General features: G+C 37.6%; 1 protein-coding gene across 3 annotated transcripts in view; it reads left to right on the top strand.

The window, feature by feature from the left end:
- Positions 1-19,254, top strand: part of OTUD7A (OTU deubiquitinase 7A) — a 402,649-nt gene that overhangs the window by 193,602 nt on the left and 189,793 nt on the right. The gene's annotated exons all lie outside the window — the stretch shown is intronic.

Raw genomic sequence — 19,254 nt, forward strand, 5'->3', positions numbered from 1 at the left:
TTCCAGACTGCAATGCTTCTTACTTGGGCTTGAGACAGTGGTTAGGTTTGGCAGAAACTGGCCTCAACCATTTTTCCCTCAGGGGAGTATGGACATACATATTTTCTGCTTAAAGTGCAGTTCCTTTTTTGACTTAAACAGCTGGTCCTATAAATTTGACCATCTCTTTCAGTGAGGAACAACCTTTTAAAAATTATAAGTTCTTTGAATATGATATGAAAATCTTTGAATATGACAGGCAACTCTTTAGAACGGAAACCCAGAGGGTTTAATCAGGTGTCCAAGATTATTAATTTAAACATATATTTGTAAGTAGATGATAATAACAATAGTCAAAGCTAACTATGTTTTTTGGTACTTACATTGTGTCAGTCACCGGGCTAAGCCCTTTGTATGCATTATCAAATATGATCGACAGTACTATAAAACAGGAACTGCTGTCCTCATTTCAAAGATGAGGGAATAGAATCAGAGACTAGAAATAAATTGTCCCGGTTTTGTTTGTTTGCCTGTGCGGATTTGTATTTTAAGGTAAGTGTTTCTAATGACTAAAGGTGGAAACCCAGGGAAACAAAAGAAGAAGCCAATTAGTAGATTAGCCCATATTGTCATAAAGTTGCCGAATAATTATAAAAAGTGGGGCGGGTTCTTAAAAATCCATCCATCTCAGTTATACAGAGAAGATAGGATTTGACAAATGCACATGTTTGCTGAACCATTAAATTGATACCTCTTTTAGTCTCCAGTATCTTAGAGCAGCTAGAAGTAAAAATGTAAAATTGTGGAATTGTAACCCATGCCAAACTCTGAAATATGTTCTACAACTAATTTGGTTGCTGTGCTTTGAAATTTAGTGCTTTTTTGTATACATGTTATTTTTCACAAAAAAAGAAAAAAAAGTCGATTGTGATGATAAAAAAATCTTTATTCCTTCTAGCCTCCTATATTCTGGAGCAGCTAGATGGAAAAATCTGAGATGATCATATGGTAGCCCATGACAAACTCCGGGATCTGTTCTGTAACTACTTGTTGAAGAGTGCTTTGAAAACTATTTTTTTTATTTCATTGCTTTGTATATATGTTATACTATACAATAAAAAAGTTAAAAAAAATTCCTTCCATCTCTGTGTTATATGCTTAAAATGTTCAAAGTCTGGGATGATAGATGTCTTCTTCCTTTGTATTTATTTGTTTGTTTATTTAGATATGCTGGTTTTCTTCTATTTAGAGAGACAGGCACTTAGCTGAAATACTGAATTTTACCAGTCACTAACATGTAAATATTCCATTAACATGGGCCTATTAAGAGGCCCAAAAGCTAAAATTCTCTTATGCTTATGAAATTTAGATATACTTTTTAATGAAAGAGAGCTATCACATCTACTGTTTTGGTTTTACTTGTCACACATATGCTGTAAATTTCAGATGTATATGTCTAACTCATTGGAACTTCTACTGGGATATCTCTCAGATACCTTTCCCCACCTCCTCCTTCAACAAACACACAAACAGACACCCACACACTCATGCAGGCACACATATACACTCACACACTTATGCATTCACACTCACATGCACATACTGACAGTCATCCATGTACACACTTATGCACATATATGCACCCACACCCAAACATATACACATGCACACTCACATGCTGACACACAGGAGCTCACACCCACTCTTGAGCACTTAAGCATATATGCACACACACACAAGCATGCACATATACACACTCAAAAATGTGCACTTATATCCACATGGTCTATAATCCATTTAGGGTTTTTTTAAATATTTGATGTGAATTGTAGGTTGAAGGAGTTGTTTTGTTTTGTTTCATCTGTTGCATATGAGTGTCCAGTTGTTACCAGATCATTTGTTGAAAACTCTGTCCTTTCCCCATTATGTTGCCTTTGGGTCTTTGTCAAAAATAAGTGTCAATCCTTTCACCATACCACATAGCCTTGACTACAGTAGGTTTAAAATACATCTTAAAATTGGGTAATGTGAGTCCTCCAACTCTGTTCTTCTTTCTCTTTACCATTCCATATAAATTTTAGCCTCAGCTTGCCTAGGTCCACAAAGAATCCTGCTGGAATTTTTATTGGAATTGCATTGAATCCATAGATCAATTTGGGAAGAATTAAGATCTTTAGCTGTATTGTATCTTCCAATCCATGAAAACAAGATGTTTCTCCATTTATTAAGGATTTTTAAAAATCTCTTCTGTCTGCATTTTGTAAACTTATTTCAGTTTTACAGTTTCTGGAATGTGTATTTACTCTGCTGCTCTCCTCATCTATATATAGCTGTTCCCTCTAATTTCTGGCTCTGCAACTGCTGTCCGTCTTCCTCCCTCTACAGCACAACCTTCTCTCTCTTTGCTTACATATTTCCTAGGGCTACTTCAGTTTGTGAATGAGTTCTCGCTTCCTCAGCCTCTCTGTTTCTCTCCTCCACCCGGTTTAGCCTGGGTGCCCTGCCCCTGTGCTTCTACATTGCCTGGTCTCTCACAGTTCTCATCGTCACATGATATACCATTTATCTGATTTGCTTTTTGAGGCCACCAGGTGGAACACTTTTTTTTTTTTTTTTTTTTACTTTTTTTTTTTTTTTATTACCGGGAAGAAAAAAAAGAAATTAACACAACATTTAGAAATCATACCATTCTACATATGTACTCAGTAATTCTTAACATCATCACATAGATGCATGATCATTGTTTCTTAGTACATTTGCATCAGTTTAGAGGAACTAGCAACACAACAGAAAAAGATATAAAATGTTAATATAAAGAAAAGAAATAAAAGTAGTAGTAATAGTAAAAAACAACAACAACAAACAAACCAACAAGCAAACAAAAACAAAAAAAAACCCTATAGCTCAGATGCAGCTTCATTCAGTATTTTAACATGATTACTTTACAATTAGGTATTATTGTGCTGTCCATTTTTGAGTTTTTGTATCTAGTCCTGTTGCACAATCTGTATCCCTTCAGCTTCAATTACCCATTGTCTTACCCTGTTTCTAACTCCTGCTGAACTCTGTTACCAATGACATATTTCACGTTTATTCTCGAATGTCCGTTCACAACAGTGGGACCATACAGTATTTGTCCTTTAGTTTTTGGCTGGATTCACTCAGCATAATATTCTCTAGGTCCATCCATGTTATTACATGGTTCACAAGTTTATCTTGTCTTAAAGCTGCATAATATTCCATCGTATGTATATACCACAGTTTGTTTAGCCACTCTTCTGTTGATGGAGATTTTGGCTGTTTCCATCTCTTTGCAATTGTAAATAACGCTGCTATAAACATTGGTGTGCAAATGTCCGTTTGTGTCTTTGCCCTTAAGTCCTTTGAGTAGATACCTAGCAATGGTATTGCTGGGTCGTATGGCAATTCTATATTCAGCTTTTTGAGGAACCGCCAAACTGCCTTCCACAGTGGTTGCACCCTTTGACATTCCCACCAACAGTGAATAAGTGTGCCTCTTTCTCCGCATCCTCTCCAGCACTTGTCGTTTTCTGTTTTGTTGATAATGGCCATTCTGGTGGGTGTGAGATGATATCTCATTGTGGTTTTGATTTGCATTTCTCTAATGGCCAGGGACATTGAGCATCTCTTCATGTGCCTCTTGGCCATCCGTATTTCTTCTTCTGGTAGGTGTCTGTTTAAGTCTTTTTCCCATTTTGTAATTGGGTTGGCTGTCTTTTTGTTGTTGAGTTGAATAATCTCTTTATAAATTCTGGATACTAGACCCTTATCTGATATGTCATTTCCAAATATTGTCTCCCATTGTGTAGGCTGTCTTTCTACTTTCTTGATGAAGTTCTCTGATGCACAAAAGTGTTTAATTTTGAGAAGCTCCCATTTATTTATTTCCTTCTTCAGTGCTCTTGCTTTAGGTTTAAGGTCCATAAAACCACCTCCAGTTGTAAGATCCATAAGATATCTCCCAACATTTTCCTCTAACTGTTTTATGGTCTTAGACCTAATGTTTAGATCTTTGATCCATTTTGAGTTAACTTTTGTATAGGGTGTGAGAGATGGGTCTTCTTTCATTCTTTTGCATATGGATATCCAGTTCTCTAGGCACCATTTATTAAAGAGACTGTTCTGTCCCAGGTGAGTTGGCTTGACTGCCTTATCAAAGATCAAATGTCCATAGATGAGAGGGTCTATATCTGAGCACTCTATTCGATTCCATTGGTCGATATATCTATCTTTATGCCAATACCATGCTGTTTTGACCACTGTGGCTTCATAATATGCCTTAAAGTCAGGCAGCGCGAGACCTCCAGCTTCGTTTTTTTTCCTCAAGATGTTTTTAGCAATTCGGGGTACCCTGCCCTTCCAGATAAATTTGCTTATTGGTTTTTCTATTTCTGAAAAATATGTTGTTGGGATTTTGATTGGTATTGCATTGAATCTGTAAATCAATTTAGGTAGGATTGACATCTTAACTATATTTAGTCTTCCAATCCATGAACACGGTACGCCCTTCCATCTATTTAGGTCTTCTGTGATTTCTTTTAACAGTTTTTTGTAGTTTTCTTTATATAGGTTTTTTGTCTCTTTGGTTAAATTTATTCCTAGGTATTTTATTCTTTTAGTTGCGATTGTAAATGGGATTCGTTTCTTGATTTCTACCTCAGCTTGTTCATTACTAGTGTATAGAAAAGCTACAGATTTTTGAATGTTGATCTTGTAGCCTGCTACTTTGCTGTACTCATTTATTAGCTCTAGTAATTTTGTTGTGGATTTTTCTGGGTTTTCTACATATAGTATCATATCGTCTGCAAACAGTGATAGTTTTACTTCTTCCTTTCCAATTTTGATGCCTTGTATTTCTTTTTCTTGCCTAATTGCTCTGACTAGAACTTCCAACACAATGTTGAATAATAGTGGTGATAGTGGACATCCTTGTCTTGTTCCTGATCTTAGGGGGAAAGTTTTCAATTTTTCCCCATTGAGGATGATATTAGCTGTGGGTTTTTCATATATTCCCTCTATCATTTTAAGGAAGTTCCCTTGTATTCCTATCTTTTGAAGTGTTTTCAGCAGGAAAGGATGTTGAATCTTGTCAAATGCCTTCTCTGCATCAATTGAGATGATCATGTGATTTTTCTGCTTTGATTTGTTGATATGGTGTATTACATTAATAGATTTTCTTATGTTGAACCATCCTTGCATACCTGGGATGAATCCTACTTGGTCATGATGTATAATTCTTTTAATGTGTTGTTGGATACGATTTGCTAGAATTTTATTGAGGATTTTTGCATCTGTATTCATTAGAGAGATTGGTCTGTAGTTTTCTTTTTTTGTAATATCTTTGCCTGGTTTTGGTATGAGGGTGATGTTGGCTTCATAGAATGAATTAGGTAGTTTTCCCTCCACTTCGATTATGTTGAAGAGTTTGAGGAGAGTAGGTACTAATTCTTTCTGGAATGTTTGATAGAATTTACATGTGAAGCCGTCTGGTCCTGGACTTTTCTTTTTAGGGAGGTTTTGAATAACTAATTCAATCTCTTTACTTGTGATTGGTTTGTTGAGGTCGTCTATTTCTTCTTGAGTCAAAGTTGGTTGTTCCTGTCTTTCCAGGAACCTGTCCATTTCTTCTAAACTGTTGTATTTATTAGCGTAAAGTTGTTCATAGTATCCTGTTATTACCTCCTTTATTTCTGTGAGGTCAGTAGTTATGTCTCCTCTTTCATTTCTAATCTTATTTATTTGCATCCTCTCTCTTCTTCTTTTTGTCAATCTTGCTAAGGGCCCATCAATCTTGTTGATTTTCTCATAGAACCAACTTCTGGTCTTATTGATTTTCTCTATTGTTTTCATGTTTTCAATTTCATTTATTTCTGCTCTAATCTTTGTTATTTCTTTCCTTTTGCTTGCTTTGGGATTAGTTTGCTGTTCTTTCTCCAGTTCTTCCAAGTGGACAGTTAATTCCTGCATTTTTGCCTTTTCTTCTTTTCTGATAAAGGCATTTAGGGCAATAAATTTCCCTCTTAGCACTGCCTTTGCTGCGTCCCATAAGTTTTGATATGTTGTGTCTTCATTTTCATTTGCCTCTAGGTATTTACTAATTTCTCTTGCAATTTCTTCTTTGACCCACTTGTTGTTTAAGAGTGTGTTGTTGAGCCTCCATGTATTTATGAATTTTCTGGCACTCCGCCTATTATTGATTTCCAACTTCATTCCTTTATGATCCGAGAAAGTGTTGTGTATGATTTCAATCTTTTTAAATTTGTTAAGACTTGCTTTGTGACCCAGCATATGGTCTATCTTTGAGAATGATCCATGAGCACTTGAGAAAAAGGTGTATCCTGCTGTTGTGGGATGTAATGTCCTATAAATGTCTGTTAAGTCAAGTTCATTTATAGTAATATTCAGGTTCTCTATTTCTTTATTGATCCTCTGTGTAGATGTTCTGTCCATTGATGAGAGTGGTGAATTGAAGTCTCCAACTATTATGGTATATGTGTCTATTTCCCTTTTCAGTGTTTGCAGTGTATTCCTCACGTATTTTGGGGCATTCTGGTTCGGTGCGTAAATATTTATGATTGTTATGTCTTCTTGTTTAATTGTTCCTTTTATTAGTATATAGTGTCCTTCTTTGTCTCTTTTAACTGCTTTACATTTGAAGTCTAATTTGTTGGATATTAGTATAGCCACTCCTGCTCTTTTCTGGTTGTTGTTTGCATGAAATATCTTTTCCCAACCTTTCACTTTCAACCTATATTTATCTTTGGGTCTAAGATGTGTTTCCTGTAGACAGCATATAGAAGGATCCTGTTTTTTAATCCATTCTGCCAGTCTATGTCTTTTAATTGGGGAATTCAGTCCATTGACATTTAGAGTTATTACTGTTTGGATAATATTTTCCTCTACCATTTTGCCTTTTGTATTATATATATCATATCTGTCTTTCCTTCTTTCTACACTTTTCTCCATGTCTCTCTCTTCTGTCTTTTTGTATCTGACTCTAGTGCTTCCTTTAGTATTTCTTGCAAAGCTGGTCTCTTGGTCACAAATTCTCTTAGTGACTTTTTGTCTGAGAATGTTTTAATTTCTCCCTCATTTTTGAAGGACAATTTTGCTGGATATAGGAGTCTTGGCTGGCAGTTTTTCTCTTTTAGTAACTTAAATATATCATCCCACTGTCTTCTAGCTTCCATGGTTTCTGCTGAGAAATCTACACATAGTCTTATTGGGTTTCCCTTGTATGTGACGGATTGTTTTTCTCTCGCTGCCTTCAAGATCCTCTCTTTCTCTTTGACCTCTGACATTCTAACTAGTAAGTGTCTTGGGGAACGCCTATTTGTGTCTAATCTCTTTGGGGTGCGCTGCACTTCTTGGATCTGTAATTTTAGGTCTTTCATAAGAGTTGGGAAATTTTCAGTGATAATTTCTTCCATTAGTTTTTCTCCTCCTTTTCCCTTCTCTTCTCCTTCTGGGATACCCACTACACGTATATTTGTACGGTTCACATTGTCCTTGAGTTCCCTGATACCTTGTTCAAATTTTTCCATTCTTTTCCGGATAGTTTCTGTTTCTTTTTGGAGTTCAGATGTTTCATCCTCCAAATCACTAATTCTATCTTCTGTTTCTTTAAATCTGTCGTTGTAGGTATCCATTGTTTTTTCCATCTTTTCTACTTTATCTTTCACTTCCATAAGTTCTGTGATTTGTTTTTTCAGTTTTTCTATTTCTTCTTTATGTTCAGCCCATGTCTTCTTCATGTCCTCCCTCAATTTATCGATTTCGTTTTTGAAGAGGTTTTCCATTTCTGTTCGTATATTCAGCATTAGTTGTTTCAGCTCCTGTATCTCATTTGAACTATTGGTTTCTTCGTTTGACTGGGCCATATGTTCAATTTTCTGAGCGTGATCCGTTATCTTCTGCTGGCGTCTGGGCATTTAGTCAGATTTCCCCGGGTGTTCGACCCCACAGGTTGAAAGATTTTTCTGCGCAGTCTCTCGGTTCTGTTCTTTCTATCCTGCCCAGTAGGTGGCGCACGTGGCACACGCCTGTCTGTGGGTTCCACCAGCGAAAGTTGCTGTGGGTCCCTCAACTCTGGAAAACTCTCGCCGTAGGGGAGGTTCGGCAACCGAAGCGTCTTGGAAGAATGCCAGCCGGCCCGGGGTTCCAAACGCGGGGAGGGTCGCCGGCTGTCGCAGCACAGGAGAGCGTCCGGCCAAATTAGCTAGTCGGCCCGGGGCACCAAGCGTGGCGGGAGGGCGCCAGCTGTCGCAGCCCGGGAGAGTGCACTGTTCCCAGCCGACGGGGAAGTCACGTGTTTGGAAGGGATCCCCCGGTCACTGTTCTCCGCAGTCTGGGGATTTCCGACCCAACTATCTCAGTTGTTCCAGGGGGCCTCGTGTGGTGGGGGCACCAGCCGCCGCGGCCTAAGGGGACCGCCTGTCCAATTCTACCAGCTGGCCTGGGAAGGTGGAAGGGAGGGACTCCGGTCGCTTGCTGTCCCACCCAGGAAAGCCCGTGCCCCTTGGTGATCTCACCGGAGCTGGTTCTCCCAGATAGTCAGCCGTTCCAGGATGGGGTACGCTGTCCCTTTAATCTCCCTCGTGGCTCCGGGAGCTGCTCTGTATTATCTCCACTCCCCCAGTAGTTGTTCTGGAGGAGGAAAGGTGAGGGCGGCAAGGCTGTCGAGGCTGGTGGCGGAGGAGCACGGTGAAGGCGGGGGAAGAGGGCACCGTGTTGGTTGGAGAGCAGCCGGAGCAGGAGGGGGAGGAGGGGGGTAGGGAGGTCGGGCGGCTCGGGTGCTGCGGGGCGCGTGCGCCGCGCGGCGGGCCGGCGGAGAAAGAGAGGGGGTAGGGAGGTCGGGCGGCTCGGCTGCTGCGGGGCGCGTGCGCCGCGCGGCGGGCCGGCGGAGAAAGAGAGGGGGTAGGGAGGTCGGGCGGCTCGGCTGCTGCGGGGCACGTGCGCCGCACGGCGGGCCGGCGGAGAAAGAGAGGGGGTACCAGGTGGAACACTTTTAAGAGGCAGTGACCATGCCTGATTTGGGGTTGTATCCATGTCTATAGTACACAGCAAGGGCTGAGTTAACAACAGTTGATTAAAGGAATAAAGGAGAAGGAAAGGTGGGGGGGGGGGTCAATAGTAAACTATAAACTAACAGTTATTGGAGCCCAACTCTGTGTCAAGCACTATGACAGGGTAGACAAAGAGACAGGTAGGCAAATGGACAATCAGAGATAGATAGATGATAGGTAGGTGAGTAGGTAGATAGATAAATAGATAGGTAATAGATAGATAAAAACAGATACAATATAGATAGATGCAATATTTATAAAGAAAAATAAATAATACTTTAATTAAAGCTTATTTGAGCTTAACAAAATCCTAAAAAAAAAAAAAAAAAAGTAATATCTTCCCCATATAGATGAGGAAATAAATTCAAAGGATTTGGGGGGGTGCAAGGGTGGTTCAGTGGTAGAATTCTCACCCGCCGTGTGGGAGACCCAGGTTCAATTCCTGGTCCATGCACTTCCCCCAAAAAATAAAAATTACAAATTGTGTTGCAATAACAGAATACTCACATGGAAAAATAATGAAATGTGACCCCACCATACAGCATATAAAAAAAAAATTCCAAGGAGTTTAATGACTTCACAAAGACAATACTTGAAAAGAACAGCAGAACAAATTTCAAAATTCTCTCTACCGCACTCCAACGTGTGTGCTCTTTACACCGTCTACTTCCGTCTGCAGCCTCCTTCCTTTGTCCAACTAAAATGAACTTAGCTGTCCTTCTCTTTTTCACTTCTGTTCCATACTTTTTCCAGTCCAGGCCTTCCTGATGTTGCTTGCTTATCTTATTTAATAGCTTCTTTAGAACCTAATGTGTAACAATACAGTTTATTATATGAACTTCAGGGCAAAAGTTGCAAAAACTGTCAAGGAAAAGTGAAGTCTCCTGCTCTGGCTTTCTCAGCACCACCCCTGTGGGCCGTGATCATGGCTGCAGAGAGTGGGTCTCCTCAACATTTCACTGCCCAAGAGATTATCCTCAACTTCTTTTTCCTTTTAGTAATTTTTAATTATACTGCAATACATGAATATTCCCAGATCTTTTTATATGGGCATCCATAATGTAGTTCATCTGCTGGATATACCATGCTTGATCTGTTGACAGACCATTGTTTTCTGATATTTCTAGCCCTACTGCAAGTAAACCAGCCCTTCATCCATGCTTCTTTGTGCACGTAAGCAAGGGTACCTCTAGGGAAGATATCATGAGGCAGAATTGTATCCTTACAAGTTACACACATTTAAAGAAAATACTAGGTTCTGAAAAATTACCATAAGTGACCATACCATGAACCCTGCTACTTCCACTAGCAGTATAAAAAAATTACCTTTCCCCATCAACAGTACTTGATGTTACCTAACATAATGTTGTTTTCAATCTGAAGGGCATAGTTAATGATAGTTTATTTTGTAATGCCCTGGTTATTATTAAAGGTGATGATCATTTTCCTATGTTGATTGGACATTTAGGGGTTTGGTAACATAATTTGCCCATTTTTTATTGGTTATTGTGTCTTTATCTTATTTATCAGAGAATGCATTCTTAAAAATATAATCTTCCCATCCATTTAAGTTTTCTTTGTATCTGTTGTTTTATGAAAAAAAGAAAAAAGTTTTTCTTATTTTTATTCCATTATGCCTAATTAATCTAGAGGATTTTTTTTTGGTTTTGGCTATTATGAAAGGGATTTTTTGCTATTATTAAAATTTTTATTTGGCTATTGTTGGTATGTAGAAAAAGTATTCATTTTTGCATATTGATCTTTTTCCTGTCATTTAAGATTTTCTTATATTTTCTAAAACTTAGTCATGGCCTTATTCTGAACATTAATAGAAATGCTTCAAGAATTTTCATTATTGGGTATGATATTTCCTAATAAAAGTAGTAATAATAATAATAAATTAGAGCTCAAAACCCTCTTATAAGTAAAGGAGGGTTCCTTTTATTTTTTTTTTTCAAGTTGGTGGCATGGCTTTCAGCATCTTTAGAGTTAATTTATGTTTTTTCTCCTCTAAATTATTATATTGGCATTAGAATCATATTTGGCTATTAGTAGCAGAGAGAAGATGTAATAGGGAATTAAAGGAGAAGGATATTTATCTCTCTTTCGTGTAAGAGAAGTCTGGAGTGAGGCATCTTATGAATGGGATTGCAACTCCAGAAAAATCTCAGGGCACCCTTTATCAGTTTTTATACAGTTTGGACTCTTTTATGTTTTACATCTCTGTTTATAGATGACATTGACCTATGATTTTCTTTTTTCTATTGCTCTTTTTCTCGTTTTGACACCAGAATTATGCTACCTACGTATATCAGTTAGTAGTAAGTTCAGCTACAAGAAACTGAACGTTTGACTTAATTGGCTTGAATGAAGAGGGGGTTTATATGAGAAAAAGAGAAAGAAGTCCAGAGAGGGGCAGGCTGCTACACATATCCAGTGATTCCAGCAGGGATAGTTTACCTTTCTATTCTATTAATTTTGCTGTTGGATTTTGTCTTCTTGCTTTCTTTCTACCTACCCAGGATTATCCGTGTACTTCCAGAGACTACTCCCTTGCTTAAGGTAGAAAGAAGGGGGACAAGGCCAAGTGAAAAAGGACTGTAACAGTTAAGTTGTCTCTTTCTATCACGTTAAGCAAAACCTTTTCCACGAAACCCACTCAGTTAACTTCTGTTTCCATCACATACACATGAACCATCCAACATGGCTGCAGCCAGATTAGGAGGTTATAGATCAAGGGGAACAAGATGTCCAGTGACTGGCTTAGGGCAATTAGATGTTTCATCCTGGATGCTACCCATGCTATCTGCCTTCTCTGAAATCCAGGGTTCTTCCTTGCTACCTGAATAAGCCAAGTTCCAAACAGCAGTAGACAAGTGGGTGTAGGGTGGGCTCCTCCTCAGAAAATGAGTGAGCACTTAATTATCCTTCTCTGTTCTTAATACCATTTTTTACCCTGTTGTCAGGTTTCTGTGTCTTGTGTTTTGTTTTATTTTGTTTTGTTTTCCTAAAGCACGAATCATCCATGTTGGTTCTCTCCTCAGAAACTCCCACTGGCTGCATACTATTACTCCGAAGTATGATGGAATTCACAGGGTCTGGCCCCAACTCTCATCCACAGCTTTCATTCCTATCTGCTCTCACTCCTGGACGTGTGTGGAGTTTGTGCCTTTGCACGTCTGTCCTCTGTGTTCATCCAGCCTGAAATGTCCTCCTTTCAACCTTCCTTAATCCCCGTCAGAATGTCATCTCACATTCTGCTTTCTTAATTCTGTAAGGTAGAGTATTCCTTTCTACCATTTAAATGGATTATCTGCATAAAAACAATGTTAGAGTATTTATTCCCATCTGAATTGATAGGGCTGTTTTCATGTCTACCCACCAGAGTTAAGTCAGGACTTGGGTTGGGTGATTTCATTTCTTTATTTTTCACTCACTTTTCAAAGATTTACTTAGCATCAAGTATATGCCAGCTTGTGGTGATATTAAGACAAATAAAACATTTGTATATTCTTCAAAGGCAGTCCCCACAGACTAGAGACAAATAGGGTGGCAACCCTTGGCTTCCATGCAATGTTATAAGTGGTATTACCCTCCTATCACAATGACAATGGAGCCAGCCCCACAGGAGGCCGTGCAGAGAGCTTGACCCAGCAAGGAAGCTGCTTTGTCCCAGGAGAAGAACTGAATAGAACTGTTGAAATCAAGGAAAGAAGTAAAAGCCTGAGGAGTGATTTATTTGGATCTTTTTAAGCCCTTGTTGATGGCACACTGATCTTGTTCAGACACGTTTTGTTTTGTTTTTTGTCAGTGTAACAGCTACACTTGTGAGCCTGGAAAATGAAAGCATATGGGAGAACCCCTCTGCCACCCAGGTTTCCCAACAGGTGGTCACTCCAGGGTGTGTGCCCTTTGCATCATTGGAGGGTTGCCTTTGTTCTCTACATGTCAGAAAAAGTGCTGCCATGTTTCATGGTCTTAAAACGCTCACTTCCATGCTCAAGTCTTAGCTTCAGAGCTGGTGATTATTATTCTTTGTAGATTCTTTAACAATCTTGTCTAGTCTTTACAGGAGTTCAAATCAGGAAATGGCATTAAAGGAAGAGAAGTCAGTAACTCTTTGGGGGCCATGAGCCATTGACAGGGATGGAAGCCATATATCTGCTCTCATTTTAAGGACCCTTGAAGAATTAGGTATTCCATTGTTTAGTATATCATTTCAGTGACACAAGAGAAAACTTCAGCAGAGTCTACACTCACCACTAAATGCTTTTCATATTTTACAGAATATAAATTTTAGGAGAGACTTTTCTTTCATCTTTCCACACTAAGAGAAAATCATTAAAAGGTGTGATTGACATGCCAAACAAGGCACTGTTTTGCTTCTGATCATGCATCTGTGCGCATAATGTGTTTCAAAGGCTTTTTGAAGATTTTGATCATCCCTGTAAAGGGACAGTGATGCTGTGTGGTTGAAGAATGATTGAATCTTAGATCAAAGCAGGTTTACAAGGAAATTATAACTCTACCCAGGTATCTCTGAGCTTCAGAAAAATGGAATAAGAGTGCTTGCCTTGTGGAGCTGTTGTGTGGATGCAAGTTAACTCACCCCAAAAACACTTGGTACTGTCAGTATTACCATGGCACCTGGCAAGTGGTATGCATTTTCTTCATTTAGACATAACATAGGAATGATTTCTTTTATTGTCCAACTCTGTTCAAATAAATGTGAAAACTAAGATAAAACTGATAAATCTCTAGAAAAATATAATTTGACAGAATTAACGCTATGAAGATAAAAGAGTCTAAACAGAATGATGCCCATAGGAAAAAAAAAAAGTAGAGAAATTTGTAAGAGAGCTTCCCATTAAAATCACCAGGAACAGATAGCTTCACAGGGGAAATCGACCAAACCTGCAAATATCAGATGACTCCAATGTCATGTAAGTTAATGCAGAGTACTGAAAAGAAAGAGAACACTGACTGTAAAACCTGACAGAGATGTCATATAAAAATGTAAAGCATAAACCACTCTCACTTTTTCATGTCAGTGCAAGAATATTAAAGTAAGCAAACTGAATCTAACAGCACAAAAAAGCACCCTATGGATGTTTAAAAGAAGATCATTCCAAAAATATGAGTGAAGTTCAATATCAGGAAATGCGTTAGTAGAATTTATCATGTTAATGGATCTAAAGAGAACTTTCCTTGAAAATCGACATCCATTTATGACAAAACCATTCAATTAAAAGGGTTGATGGGTAGTTCTTTAACCTACGTATGTATATGTAAGTTTCTTCCATTGTCCAACTCCATTCAAATACATTTAAAAATGAAGATAAAAGTGATAAATGTCTAGAAAAATATAATTTAACAAAGTTGAACTCTGTAGATATAGAAAGTCTAGAGAAAGCAATTTCTTTAAATATATATATAAAGTACTAAAAGCAAAAAAAAAAGAAAAAAAATTTCCACTCCCGAATCAGCAGCCAACACCTTAGTTAATGTGGAAACACCAAGGTTATTTCCACTAAAGTTAGGAGCAAAGCAAAGATGTTATCTCTACTCTACTAATTTTTAACAATATATTAGTGGCATTAGTCAATGCAGTCAGGCAAGAGAAAAACATTAGAGGCTTAAGAATTGGAAAACAAAGAGTAAAAGAAACTATTTGCATTTGTTATGATTGTATATCTGGAAAATTATTACCAATATTAAAAATAGTAGGATATAAATTTAAGATATAGAAATCGGTACCTTTATATTATAAATCCAATAACCAGTCAACATGTATAGTTGATGAAAGGATACCATTCACGAATATCAAGGCATAAATACAACAACAAATTAGAAACAGAACTAATTGCATATGCAAATTTGGCATAAAATAGTGGAGGCTCTCAAATCATTGGGGTAAAGATAGATTTTTTTATAAATGTAGATGAGATAACTGGATAGACATAAGAAAGTAATAAATTGGATCCATTCTTCACTAGATACACTGGATAAACTCCAACTGCATTAAAATGATAAAAAAAAAAAAAAGAAACCGATTAGTAGAAGGAAATAGAGGTGAGTTTCTTTATAATCTGAGAATAGGGAAGAGTTTTCAAAGTATGATTTACAACCCAGAAACATTAAGGGAAAAGATAGATAAATATTTATAAATACTTTTTTAATTATAAGGAAAAATGAAAACAAGATAAAAAGGAAATGACAAATGGGGAGAAGTATTTTCAATTTATATCACAGAAAAAAGATTACTATCCCTAATATATATGTGAGCTACTAATGATAGAGGAAATAAAGACCAACAACTCTAGGTAAAGGGGGACAAAAGAACTAGAGAACTGTACGGTTCAGAGAAAAGGAAATAAAACAATCCTTCGTCATATAAGAAGATGCTCAACTTTGCTCCTAGTGAGAGAAATACAAATTAAAACTACATTAAGATCCCATTTCTCACATACAATATTCCCAAAAATCCAGAAGTTCAACTATATACTGCAGGTAAGATTATGTCAAAACAGTTACGTTTATTCATTGTCATGGGTAATGAAAAATGGCACAGCCCCTGCAGAAGGCAATTTGGCAGCATCTAGCAAAGTTACATCTGCATGACCTTTTAATTCAGTCTCACTTCTAGGAAGCTAATCAAAAAATACACTGAACAAAAATATGACAAGACTTTACATAAGACATCTTCATTCCTTCCAACAACTTCAGAGCAATAATCAATCCTCTATTGAACGTTTGGGTTGTTTGTGTTCTTCAGCTATTATAGATGGTATAATGAAAGTATAAGGACTCTTAAAACTGGTACAGAGTGACCTACAGGTTATATTTATTGTAAAATAAGAAAAGCAAGATGGAGAAAAGTGTCTGTGGTGTTCTGTCATTTATCCAATCAATGGGAGGACTCAGTGTGAATTTGTAAATTCTCCTTCAAATGAAAAAGGACGTAAAAATCATACGACTAAACACAAAATTATAGGGAGAGGAAGGGAACAGTGGAGAGGAGACAGGATAGAAGTTAGACTTCTTTGAGTACACCTTGACTTTTAAGATTTGGTTTTGGAACTTTGCAAATATTTACAGAAGTATATAATAAATTAACTTATAAGAACAATAAAATGAAACAAATGAACCTGAATGTATATCTGGTTGGTTCCATAGCACACAAAGAGAACAAAATCTTCATGTGACTTTTAAAACCTGGAGATTTCCCTGTTCACCCATGGTAGGATATCCTTAAGGCCAAAGAAAATAAATACTAGAAATAAATCTTAAACTGTTTACAGTGATCATTCTGTTGTTATAAGTGTTGTATTACTATCCTGAACTCTTATGTGTATATTGTGGGGTAAATTTAATGCACGTTTGTGTAATATTCAGTCATTCCTGATATTATCAAGAACGAGGATTTGGTGGGGGGCGGAGGGAGGAGATTCAGATGTAAGATGGATGAGGTTAAGTAAACCCTCTGAAGACCTCAATTGGAATTATAAATCATAGTATGAACTCTAAATATGTTTTATTTTAAAACAGCATACTACTTAGCATTGTTCCCTAAAATGTCCTATAAATATGACTAACCTAGTAGCAATGGGTACACCTAGTACACAAATTATGGTCTTGGAAAACCATTCTTACTAAAAGGACTCGTGGTTCTTCAGAGAAATGGCTCATTCCAGGTCTGCAACAGTAAATGAATAAGATGAACCTGCAATATTGTGTAGCTATCAACCACACTGGGTGAGGTAAAATTGACTTAGGGCTCGACAGCCAACTGCAAGAGCCTCTCACTGGCCATAGTTGGGAAAATGTGAGGCTCTGTAAAGATGATAACAGAAGTGGCATGTTCAAATCCACAAGTACAAAATATTTTTTAAAAAGAAGAAAACTAATCATCATTGGAGGAAGCTAGTGAACCATCATTAATAAAATGATGAATTGAAAATCGTAAATAAAGGAAAAGAATCAAGCATTTATCTTTCCTTTTCTGTGTAGAGTCTACCATTGAGTAACCAAAGAGTCGATTGGTGGAAGTTTCCTTTTTTTTACCAGTATCCAGCTGGTAAAAGAAGGAATGAAAGAATTTGATTATCACTGTTGTTTAACCCCTAATGAATTCATGGATCTAGACAATGACCATCAATGGATGCTGACATCACATGCCACCCAATGGAAAAAGACAACAATACTATTCATGGTCTTTTAGTTTGTTAAACAAGCTGCCAGAATGCAATACACCAGAAATGAACCAGCTTTTATGAAGGGATTTATTAAGTTACAGGTTCACAGTTCTAAAGGCCACAAAAATGTCCCAGCTAAGGCATTCAGAGTAAAATACCTTGACTCTGAAGAAAGACTGAATGGCATCTGGAATTTCTCTGTCAGCTGGGAAAGCATGTGGCTGGCTTCTGAGGTCCTTGCTCCTGGTTTGTTGCTTTGTGCTTCTGATTCCAGTGGCTTCCCCTCCAAGCATCTGTGGGCCCTCACTCTACTTCTCTGTATCACCTCTCTCCAGGTTCTGGCTTGCTTAGCATTTCATGGGAAGATGCATGGCAATGCCTGTGGGCTCTGGTTTCAAACAGCTCTCTGAGCATCTGTGTTGGTGCTCCAAACATCTCTAAATGTCTGTGTCTATGTCCTTTCTGAAGTTTTTCTCTCTCTGTGAGCTCTCTTAAAGGCTCCAGTAAACTAATCAAGACCACTTTTAATAGGTGAAGTTACATCTCCATCTAATTAAAAGTGTGTCACATCTCCATGAAACAATCTAATCAAAGAGGCCCCACCCTACAATAGTTCTTCCCAGACAAGATTGGGTTAGGAGTAGAAGAGCGTGGCTTTTCTGGAGTACATGACAGTTTCAAACCTGCACACATGGTTTGCACAAAATTTGAACCTGAATCCTGTTTAAATCTTTATAGCCAAGTTCCAATTCATGAGAAATACAGAGGATGGAGGAACATGCCATATGACACCATAGAAGGTAACCAGCAAAAACCAGACAGCAGAAAACTCTACAAGGAAAATGACTTTTCTTCCAACAAACTGAAAGAAGAAAACAAAGACAGAGACAAAACCTATAGATTAAAAAGACATATCAACAAGTTGTGATGGGAGGACTTCATTTAAGTCTTGATTCAACCAAACCAATTGAAAAAGTAAAAACATATATAAATTTATTTATGTTTTAATATATGTCATTTATGACATTTGAGGTAGCTGGAAATTTAGTCCTCATGTGGATATTTGATGATATTAAGAAATTGCTCATTTTTAGGTATGATAGTGGTATTTTGGTTATGGTTCAAATAGTCCTTTTAGAAATATATTGAAATTTTATGGATGAAACAATATGTGGTCTATGATTTGCTTCAAAATAATCTGAAAGGAGGAAAGAATGGGGGGTATAGACAAAACCAGACTGGCTAAGAGTTGATAATTGTTGTATCTGGGTGATGCATATTGGAAATAATTATTCTCATCTGTCTACTTTTGTATGTATTTAAAAATTTCCATTGTAAAATGGCTTTTAAAAACTTGTAGTCTTGGGGGGGGATGGCGGGGTGCAGTGCAAGGGTAGTTCAGTCGTAGAATTCTCACCTGCCATGCAGGTGAGAATTCAATTTCAGGTCCATGCACTTCCCAAAAAACAGACAAACAAAAATTCAACAAATGGTGTTGCAATAACAGGATACTCACATGGAAAAATAAAGAAATGTGACCCTGCTGTACAGCATACAAAAAATATATATATATGCATGTATATAGTCTTGACTTGATTCTGTAGTCTCCTTGTCAGTGTAAAAACCTAAGCTCAAGAATATGGATCTCTGCAAAGGTTTTTATGGCGTTTAGGATTTATACTTGCTCATTTTCTCATCTGAATGCTGCAGAGCTGGGCAAGCCATATTGGAGACTGGAGCAAAAGGCAAAAACAGTTGCACTGATCCTGCCTTCATTTAAAATATCATTATTTTGTTCTTCAAGGACTTTTTCACTAATGTGGATTTTTCCCAGCATAGTAAGTTTATGTTTGAATGGTGTCCCCGATCCCTCCCAAAAAAGATATATCCATGTCCTAAACCTGAAACCTGTGAATGCAACCTCATTCAGAAAAAGGGCTTTCTGGAGACATAATTAAGTTAAAGATCTCAAGACAATGTTTTCTGGATTATCG

Source organism: Tamandua tetradactyla, chromosome 12 (assembly GCF_023851605.1).
Source record: "Tamandua tetradactyla isolate mTamTet1 chromosome 12, mTamTet1.pri, whole genome shotgun sequence".
Classification (NCBI taxonomy): domain Eukaryota; kingdom Metazoa; phylum Chordata; class Mammalia; order Pilosa; family Myrmecophagidae; genus Tamandua; species Tamandua tetradactyla.